We start from the raw sequence: 11,646 nt of genomic DNA, 5'->3' as shown, positions 1-11,646 counted from the left end.
AGAGAGAGAGAGAGAGAGAGAGAGAGAGAGAGAGAGAGAGAGAGAGATCTGGCTATTGTAAAAGAGCACTGGTGTCTCTTTATACCAACCTGTCATCTATATTTCACTATGGTTTCTGGTTATTTTCTGGTTTTTCTTAGCACTCCTATCTAAAGGCTCTTGACCTTTACCAGAAAAATGTGAGATTCTTTTTCTTCTTTATTGGTATAAATCACAATAATTTCCCAGTTTCATTTTTAGCTTTAGGGCTTAAAGTCTTACCCTTTTTACTTGCATAAAACCATTATACATTCTATTAAAATGGTGAAAAAGTAACTATTATTTATTCACCATTCCCCTCCCAGTTCCATTATATATCTAGCCCAGCCTGCCTTCAAGTATGCAGTTCTCCTGCCTTCCCCTCTGCAGCACTGGGATTACAAGTGGGCAGTGCTATACCCAGCTCTAATTATTATTTTATTAACCTAAAGAAAAAAAAACTTCTTTCCTTTACAGGGGACTAAAATGATAGTTATAGAGTATGGATATTTTCATATCAAATAATATCAATATAACTCAAGAACATCCAGTGCATCACCAAACTTAGCAATGACATGAATTTTCTGCATTTTTCACATTTTAATAATGGCTCCATATCAGTTACCTACCTACCGATGTCTGAAAGCAAAATGTCATCCCAACTTAACTCTTCTCTCTTGTTCCTGGTTATCTGAATCATTACGTGTATTTTTCTTGCTCTCTTTGATAATGAAATGAGCAACTGTATTTAATTATGAAGAAGATTTTATCTAAAAGTTTGAAGGAATCTAGACTATGAGGCTCTGCACTGCAGTAATTGGGAAATTTCAGCTTTAATATTTTCTTTTTTTTAAATATTAGAATATTTTTATATCCTTTAGCATGCTAGCATGGTCTCCTCATTGCTTTCCAGACTTTTGAGGCCTTGCAGGATGGACAAATATACCTATCAACTACTTCATTTTGTTGATGGTAAAAATAGAATTTAATTGTTTCAGATACTAAATCCTAAAAGCTATATTATGAAAATTCAACTAAAATAAAATTTAGATTCTATTTAACAATGACCAAAACACAATTTCAAAAAACATGAAAGACAGCCCTACTTGTTTTACACACACACACACACACACACACACACACACACCTCACATACAAAGGTCTAACAGGTGTTTTTATGCCTAAAACTTAACAACCCTTACTTATATTTAGTCTTGTTCTGTTTTTTAAGTATTACTGATGTAATGTAATACAAAGTAACCTATATTCTAGACTTATTGATTAATCTCTTTTAAATTACAGGAAACAAGGTATTTATATAGAAACAATATTAAAGCCTGCTATTTCTGATGTTGACAGAAAGTGCTTTTTTCATGAGAAAGGTGGATGGACTCAAAAATAACACGGGCCAACTGACTTCATAAAGCAGACTGTCTAACCTAGTAGTATATTCATATTGATTTTTCTTTTCAAAATCAACTTTAGGAATGCAATCCGGGCAGAAAACTATACATACACTTCAAAATGTGCAAATATATAAAAATGTGTTGTGTCTGAGCTTTTGATCACACCAGTAATTTTCTTTGCAAGCCAGTGAGGTACCCTGGGTAAGCAGAGAGAAAACTCTGAGTTGACCGAAACGAGTTGTTAAAAGTGCCGTTGTCTCCCAAGCATAAGGGGGACCATTTCTTCCTCCGAATAAACCCTGCTGCTGGTACAGCCACGGGAGTGATGTTGTTTGTCCAAAAGCTGGCCTTTAAGTGGCAGTTATTACGCCTCCCCTTGTCTTCATGATTGCATACATAATCCCTGGATGACAAACATCAATCTTTAACCCGGGAATGGGTTTTCAAATTCGGCACCTTCATCCCGGTTCTGCCTCTCAGTAGCCGTGTGGCCTTAGATAATTTGTGGAACTTCCCTGAGCCACAGTTTTTTTTTTTCTTTCTGTACAATAAAGACAATAAAAATTTACCCATGAGGTTATTATAATCTATTACTAAAAGTATATTTGCATAACAGCACAATGGTTGAAATAGTTGTGCTTAAATATATTAGTCATAAAAATAATGTATAACTAACCATGGCTCTCTTCCCTTCCATCAAACAGGAACGTGTGATTTCTAATTCTGTTAATAATAAAATGTGTTTAATAAAATATGTAATTGTATTTGGTCAAATGAGAAACTATCTTGCTAATCATTATCCCAAAGAGAATTCTGTACTGCTCACTGCCCTGCCCTGGTGATCAACATCCAGAGTGAGTAGAGCCTTCTTTGCTCGGTTCGCCTTTCCACCTCGCAACGATACCATTGTGTTTATTCACTGATTAGTTCTGTTCTTTCAGTTTCTCTCTGTAATTCTTCTCTAGCCCAGTGGATACATTGCCAAAAAATGTCAGATGGAGACCTCTGGTTTCCTCAAGAAATGAGAGGTTTAATGGTGGTTGATGTGAGAATATATTCTACGAAGGCATGTATAATAAAGAATTAATTCTGTCAATCTTTACTTAAAACTTACAAGAAAATGTCTGTGAGTCTCTACAAATCTCAACTTCAACTGTCTAACGAAAGCTTTTGTTCTGTAGATGAAAACACTTTATTATATATATACATTTATATTATATATTTATAAGTATCAAACAACATTATTTTCTGTATTCTCCCATGATGAATATATAATAACATCCAAGATAAATCAGTAGACAAACAATTAAAATATTGAGATGTTTATATTTTCTGTGTTTATCTTGGGTCTTCAAAATCTAGTTGGCATTTGATCCCTATAACACTTAAAGCTTTGAGAACACAGTTTATACAAACAGGAGCCACATGTCGGCCGAAGCTATCCTATTTGACAGTGTGGATTCAAATTCTCTTTTCACTTCATGCTTATTTGATACCCTACTATTCATTCTCTAGGTGAAAAGGGGATTTCTACACAGAGTTTTATGAAATGGCTGAACTTGTAATATCTTACACAGGACAGACACACTTAACAGTAGTTTACTAACAATATACAGTCAGGAAACACTTTGGGGGCCACATCAGCCCATGTGGGAACTAGCGTTTTGAACCAAGGGAACATCCAGGACCTGTAGGAAGGAAATGTGTTCTAAGAAGGAGATGACTCCTCTTTTCCACAGGGGGAGGACATAGGTGGTTTGTCTGAATACAATGGTATGCGGGAAGGGAAGTAAACCCACTACCAGGGATAAGTGGACACTGGCGACCCACCCAACCTGAATGGACTTGAGCAAACTCTTATGTGTGGGCAGAACTGGATGGAAATCAAAGTTAGGCCCTTTAACCATCTTCCTGGTTTCTGTAGCGCCATGATAGGGAGCCTTACTTTTCTACTTTACCTCAAACTCCTGAACACTGTTGTATGACAGGCTATCACTTACCCTCTTACTCCCACAAACTCTGATGGGATCATCCACTTCGCTGTAAATTGCACCCTATACCACTGACACAATGAGCTTCATAGCTTGAAAATAGAAACAGATCACTCACTATTTTTAAACTTTTAAATCTTCCCATAAATAAAACTTTTGTAAAATCCATAGCCAGGTCAGTGAAGATTTTGCGTTTAATATAATTTAAGGATTTGACTTCCAGGCCTTTGTTTCTGCATATTAAAACATTACATTAAAAATTCAAGTAAGAATCCATTTGCATTTTCAATTACACTTCAATTTTTAGTCTCTAGACATTTGTATAAGAGCTATTAAAACACTTATTTTTGTCTCTTCCTTAATAAATTTCTTAGATGTGCTGGCATTGTTGATTCCATAACTTTTTAATATTGAACATTAATAATCAACATAGCTATGAAGATCCATTTCTCTTCCCTCCCTAACTTCTTCCTATATACAATGCAGCAATATTGTCCCTCAATTCTCCAAGACTTGCCTTGGATCTCTGCCTTGAATGTCTTTCATTACTCTCTCAGTTCTTTAGGCACTAGGCCAATAATATCAGGGTATTAATATAGATACTTTGTTTATTCTATTTTATTATATTAAATTTGATTATACTATTTTCTACATAGGGATGCAGGCAGGCTACACTATAAAAATAAATGAAAATGTCTTTTTTATTAGTGTATCACATGGGCATAACAAAAAAATATGTCACAGAGTAAGTAACATTAGATAAAAGTAAGAATTAGTTTTTAGCTTTTACCTGATTAAGACTTAAACGCAGTTTAGGAGCACATATTTATAGAGATAGGAAGTCATTCTCTAGTTCCTAGGCCCACAACACATGTTTTGAAAGGCATTTGGTTAAAGAGTTGGGCCTGCTCTGTAAAGTCAATTTTCTGTTTGCAAATCTCCATCTTCTATCCAAGTTTCTTAACACCACATTTCCTCTCAGTCACAGAGATGATTTTAAACATCCCTAGACAGAAGACTTGAACTACCCTGACTGTTGTTCTTTCATATTGATTTAAAGATCTCATAGTATTGCTTCCCACAAATCTGTTCATTTATAATCAGCAAAAAATTAAAAGCTGCCTGTCTGCAATGCATGGAGTGTGGGAAAAGGGCATGGCGTCTAACTTAAACATCCAGTTTATTGAAGAGGATAGATATTGATGACTTGATTCTTGACCATGGAGATCAATAAGTCTTAGATTTGTGATAAAGATAATAATATTGTTATTGATACTTTTAATAATAATGTATAAAAAGAATAATCAAGCCAAAACTTTGGGTACTTTCAGATCTGAATTAAAGTAGAATTAAAAACGTCTTTATAAAATCAGGTATACCCATGCAAAGACAAGTATTTCTTGAATATTATCAATTACTTAAGGTTCTATTATCAGGTCCTTAATTCACACAAATGTTTTCAGCAATCTCAATGACCTATCAGAAATACAATACTAGCTGGGCAGTACAAATACACAGCTGGAGAGGAATTAGAAAGACGTTGGCAAAGATAAAAGAGAATCCTGACAATATTCTGTGGCTGCCAAAGGTCATTTCCAGTTATTAGACTTGGGATAAAAGAGAAAATAATTATGTAGCACAGCATCAGGAAGCAACTTCAACTACTTCTGCCAAGGGGACAGAAGCACCATGGCACAAGGACCAAGACCCACAGATGTACAAATGACCTTGTGTCTGGTAAGAGAATGTTACACTGATATATTTTCTTTTATTTATTTTCCCTCTGCTTGCTGATGAAAATAGACCACAAAATCGATAAACTGCAGTGGTGAGTGTTGGTCGTGATAGGTACACTAATCTGCTTGCTTTTGAAGTTCAAACCAAGACTGATTTGTCTAAGTTGCCTGAAATAATTCCTGCAGTCTACACTCTCCACGTTGAAGGCACAGACATAAATTTTCTCCCTGTAGATTCAAGCAGTATTCTAGGCACTAAATTCTCAGTGTGAAAACGCTGGTTTTTTTTTTTTTTTGACTCTCTTGAATGTTTTCAGAACATTTCCTAAAAATAAGTGTTCTTACCCAGAAGCCTTCATTATATTGAAAAATTAAGTCTATGCAAATAGTTTCCATCAGAAGAACAGGGAAGGGTAGTATGAGAGCCAGAGGGACAGCTTGCATTGAGCTATGACCACCTCCTGATTCTGTGTTGTTCCCAAAACCTTTGCTTATCCACAGTGTCCTATGATTTTCTTTTTATATGTATACTACAAGTTATGGTAGCAGCGACCCCTGGAGCTCTTGTGAGAAGTATATAACTTTCAACTTGAAAGCACCCAGAGCAGCAGCTGCCACACCATGACAATGATTTGTATTTTACATTTCATCTTATAGACACACTGTATGTACTTTAAAACAAAAAGTGAGGATTTCAACACATTCAAAAATCATGACTCTGTCGTCATGGAGTGATGTTGGGTGATAACAAGGTGATAGCCTGCCTCATCAATACATTGATAAGTTCTAGTTTATCAATAACATGTATGTATGTTGTTGGCTGGTCTATGGAATTCTTCTGAGAATCATTTCTTCCTGAATAAAGAAATAGAGATAAAATGCAAAAGATACAGCAAGGCAAGCAAAACCAAGATCTAAGATGAATGAATAAAAAGTTATTACAGGAAAACTGGACTGCCCTCATTAAATGGCATCCTCCCAAAGAAAGGATTTATTCAGAACACCAAGGAAATGGCCTAAGTCCATCATTCCTGTAGGAGAAGACATAAAACTGTCAGGAGCTGTTCCTGAAGAGCATGGGGAAAGACTGGGTTCCAGAAGAACCCAGAGATTAGGATACATCAATTTATATTAGGAAACTGGCTGAAGAAAAATGCATTAGAGAAACTATAAACTCTTGAACTTCACAAAAGTCATCCACAGCCAAGAATCTAAGATTCCAGAACCACTGTATAAAATATCTCACAGAAAACCAATCTTTCATGTACTAATAGAACTCTGGTGGAAAATTTGCCATATTATGGAAGAATTTCTAAAAATAGAACTAATTGGCTAGGCATCCTCATCTTCAAATACTTAACATACTATATTGGTGTACTTTGTGAATTTTTATAAGGCTGTTGGTATATGTGATACTCTACCAAATTATTTAAAGACCTGTTTTTTTAGGGGTTTTTTTTATTGTCTTTATCGCTCTTTAGGGAAAAAATTCATGGGCTACCAGAGAGAAAGCACATCTGTGACACATCAAAATTATTGAAGAAAATTGTGTTATAAGTCAAGCTCCTAGAGCTAAAAATATTTTGTATTTTGAAATATCATTAAGATATTAAATTATTTTAATATGAATATGCACCATTTCTGTTAGCACACACCTGTCATTACAGAATCCAAGATGCTGAGGCAGATTTATAATCATAAAACCAGCCTGAGCTATAGAAAAAGATCTTGCCATAAATGAATTGTTTAATTAATGACTACAAAAGCCACAGGAGAAGAACACCAAAGACTAGAATACTTGTCAAAAGTTTTCTACAGTCTAAGAAAATCTAAAAAATCATTATATGATTCTCTATCAAAAAAGTTTGCCAACTTTTTAGCTGAAGAAGCTGTCATTTTTGAATCAATATTACTTGGCCTTACATGTGAGTGTCCCAAATCAAAGAACTACTATAAAACAGCAGAGCTAAATCCTAAGAATTGCTTGTCACAAGCTGGTCAAAAATAGAGATGCATTGTCCGTCTTCTCAGAAATGCAGTCAATACATGGAGAAGCAATGGACATCTCAGTTCCTCATTCATTTCAAAGCAGCTATCATCCGAACCATTGGATGCATAAAAGTACTTAGGTATAGAGACCTGAGAGGTATCAAACACTTGTAAACGATTAGAGCTTCTGTGTAGATTTAACATCCATAAAGATTATTTTTCTCGATATCTTCATGAATAAGCAAAAGAAATATAAAACACAAAGTAGTAAAATTCAGCAAATTAGCTATCAGCACTGCAATCTTTGGGGTCAACAAGCTAATAAATTCTGCTTTCTTTTGTTGCTTTCTAACTGGTTTTCTTGTCCTTGGGTGGGGTGTGTTGGTGAGAGTATTCTATCAAACTTGTCCTGTTGTCAATTGGATAGATTCCAAGGGAATGGTGGATATAGACCAAGATCTGCAATTTATCCATAAGAAAATTCATGAATGGAAACCAGACACAGATGTCAATATCAGGTCACCTTACACTCTGGATTCTGCATGAAAAAAGTAGTTAAACGTAGCATCTTAGATGTAAAACCTTACTAGTGAAGTACAATTTTAAATGAATATTAAGTTAGTGTTCTGTAATGGATAAGATTTGAAGGCTTTCATCCTCACCCTAGGTGTCAACCCTTAAGCCTGAAGCAACAGGGAGAACCAGTCACCGTTGTTTATACAAGTCTTAGAATGATGTGTATATCATATCATCTTAGTCAGAGCCTGGTGGCAAAGGCAGACTCCACGGAAAGGTAATTGGAAAATGTGTCCCAGCTAGATTTTAAGACAAAAGAAATGTTTGGTAAATAGTCAAAACTTTCCCACTATAATTTTCCCATCTAGCTGCAAGTTATGTTTTTCTTACAGAAAACATTTACCCTTTCCCTAAAGATGATATTGCAAAGTCCTCTCGGATCACTTTGCCCACTGTGGTGTAGAAAATTTGAGTCACTAGCTCCACCAGGTCCATAGACAGTTCCCTCTGCTCTGGTAGTGTCAGCACAAATCACCCTTCACATTCAGACAGACTCACAACCAGCTGGGTCAACAGCTGGAAGAACACAAAAAGCATTCTACCTAGACATGGGGATCTGGAGGCCACAAGGTTATCAATGCATAATACAGGTTATGAATTTCTGTCAGAAAATCTGAAGACACCCAGCCCTGGAAAATGTCTCTTCTTAATTAGATTCTGTCGTGACTTGTACCTCACCTGCTCTCCAGGTGTTGTGGGCAGAGGCCAGGACCTGACTGTGTTAAGCAGAAGCTGTGCCAATGAGCTAAGCACATTTTTCTTTACCCTCTAGCACGTTTTGGTTGGCTATATTTTGTTTTCTAAAATCTGGATTCGTGAAATCTTTGCTAACATATTTATTTCAAAAGCTTCCTAAGCATTTGTTATAGATGTCTCTGTTATCTCCTATTGTCACTGACTGTGCCCAAGATGTCAATCTTTTTATCTGTTTCATGTCATTGTTTTCTTGGCCCCAGCTGCCACCACCTCTTCCTCTTCTGCCTCACCTCCTCCTTCTCCCTCTTCTCCTTTTTTCCTCCTTTTCCTCCTCCCTTTTCTCCTCCCCCTTCTCCCTTTAATATCTTTACTCCATCATCTCTCAACTTAATGGCAGCTATAGCAGAGGCATGAGCTTTAAACAGAAAGGTGATTTTTCTATCTTCACTGCTGTCAAAGGGTTTAACCATAGTGAACCTTTGTGATTAATGGTGTCTCTAAATTATATCACTTTGGTAGAGCAGAGTCCATATTTCTTTTTTTACGTTGCTGAATTTTAAAATGTATGGAGTCTACATTTTAAGCTATCCAACAATGCAGCTAATTTCTAGGGGAGTTCATCTTTTTCTGTGTAATATGCTTTATTGTTAATAAAAGTATTTGATTTTGAAGACTGTACCTTAGAAATACAGTCTTAAGAGTATTTGATTGGCCCTTGGTCATGGATGACAGCTTTACCAATGCTGTGTCACTTACCCCAAACCTGATATTCATTCCCTCACCAGCTTCTGTCTGCACTCAAGTAACCTTTAACAATAATACCCTTCCAATCACATGTAAATCTGTGTTATGGGGACTTTTTATTAGCAAATGATGGCTTGAATGAAATTATTTCCCACAGACTCATAAGGAGTGGCATTTATTGAAGGCATGACCTTTTTGAGGTAGGTGTGGCATTGCTGAAGGGACTGTGTGACTGGAGGTGGCTAAAAGGTTTCAGAAGCTGAAGCCAGACCTAGTGATCTCTGTCTCTTTCTGATGCCTGAAGATCCAGATGTAAAACTCACAGCTACCTCCCCAGCATCATATCTGCCTGTATGCTGCCATGGCTCATGTTATGATCTCATGGACTAAACCTCTGAACTATACACCCTTTACTTTTGATGACCAATGACTTTCGAAAGATTATGGGTTCTGTTTGTTTGTTTGTTTGTTTGTTTGTTTTTAAACAGGACCAAGGTCTCCTTAGCTGTGGCTACACTACTGAAGAAAATCTCTCTCCCCACCCTTTTTGCCAAAGACTAATCTGTTTACAGATATGCAGGGAGGAGTGGGGCTTCATGTGCTGCACTAGATAACATTATACAGCTATCAATCCTGGTGGAGGGGCCTCACCTATTCTCTCCCATCATGACAGAATGTTGAGAGCCAAATCCAGTGCAGATCTTTAAGAGTGCCTTCTGCACTTGGTTCCTTTCTCCAGATCCTACATTCTTTGTCCTATGCCTACAGTGATTAAGCTTTGAAAAGAGCTGATATAGAAATTCCATTTGTCCCTGAGCTCTGCATTTCGGGCATAGATCTGTGAATGCAAAATAGGCCTCAAATCTATTCACAGGGCATCTGTGATTTATTAATTTGCCACTATAGCATCACGTGGGCATTTCTTGGCTAGCTAGTCAGTGGAGAACACAGAACCTACAAATGAGTAAGACTCTTGATGACAGTTCTCCTTCCCTTCAGCAGCCTCAGTAGCACCTTCCTTCACTTTATGAGCTAGGCAGTAGGGAGATGGCCTCTAACATTTTCTCATTGTCTCCTGATCAGTATATACAGACTTCACCATCTAGTTCTAGTGGGCAATGAATAGTTATGGTAAATGCCTATATGTTTAGAGGCCTCAGAGACTTCCTTAAATATTCACTAGTAGGAGATAGCCCACACCAGGTACTGCACTTTTAGCTTAGTAATCTGCAGTTTTAGGAGCAGCTTTGTCTATACATATAGATCATATATGTTTCAAATCTTTATGATTATGTCACCCATTAACAACCTTCTTTCCTGCTTTTTCACTCATTCTTTGATTAGTTGATACTTTTCTACCTCTTCCACATTTTCTTGCCTCTTTTCATTCTTAAATTCGACCTTCTTGTTATCTCCATTAGTTTTCTTTTTACATGTATTTTATTATCCCTCCATGCCTTAAAGCCTCTTTTCCTTTCCTAGATTCCAGGATTTAAACCCATTCATTGACACCTATACATTTGTTAAAAGTAGCAACTCTAACTTTGTGTTGCCTCACTTAAAACACTATTTCATGGTCCATCAATTTTTCTACTAATTTAATAATTTTACTTTCCTTTTTCAGGTGAACAAAACTGTGCTGCATGTATGTACCACATTTTCATTATCTACCCATCAGTTTATGAGTGTCTAGGCACATTTTATTTGATGTTTATTATAAAAATAACAGCAAAAAACATGGATGAGCAAGTTTCTCTGTAATGGGAGGCAGAGTCCTTTGGGTATGGGTTGAAAGTTGGTCAAAAATAGTTCTATTTTTGCTTTTGAAAACTCACCACAATGATTTCAGTACTGGCAGTGCCAATTTACATTGCTTTCAACAGAGAATAAGCATTCTTCAGCTCCACACCAGAATTTGTTGTCATCTGATGTCTTGATAATATTCATTCTACCTGTTTTGAGACAGAACTTCAAAATAGTTTTAACGTATGCATTCGTGTGTGTGTGTGTGTGTGTGTGTTGTAAGTATTTATACCTGTGAATGTGGAGAGGAGCAGAGGTTAATATCAAGTGTCTTGATCAATTTTTTCCATTTCATTTACTAAAACTGTGTCTCTCACTAACTTTTATATGTTACCATTTTTATTGGTTATTTTATTTATTTACATTTCAAATGCCCCCTTCCCAGTCTTCCCCCACAAATTCACCATCCCATTCCCTTTGCCTCTAGGAAGGTTCTTCTCCACCCACCCACCCACCTACTCCTGCCTCACCTCTCTAGCATCCCCCTATGCTGGGGCTTCAAGCCTTCACAGGAAAAAGGATCTCCCCTCCCATTGATGCCAGATAAGTCAATCCTCTGCTCCATATGTAGCTGGAGCCACGAGTCCATCCATGTATACTCTTTCGGTGGTGGTTTAGTCCCTGGAAGCTCTGGAGGGTCAGCTAGTTGATATTGTTGTTCTTCTTATTGAGTTGAAATCCCCTTCA

The sequence above is a fragment of the Grammomys surdaster genome, unplaced genomic scaffold, assembly GCF_004785775.1.
Source record: "Grammomys surdaster isolate TR1022 unplaced genomic scaffold, NIH_TR_1.0 126531, whole genome shotgun sequence".
Taxonomy (NCBI): Eukaryota; Metazoa; Chordata; class Mammalia; order Rodentia; family Muridae; genus Grammomys; species Grammomys surdaster.
Note: the sequence above shows the minus strand (reverse complement) of the source record.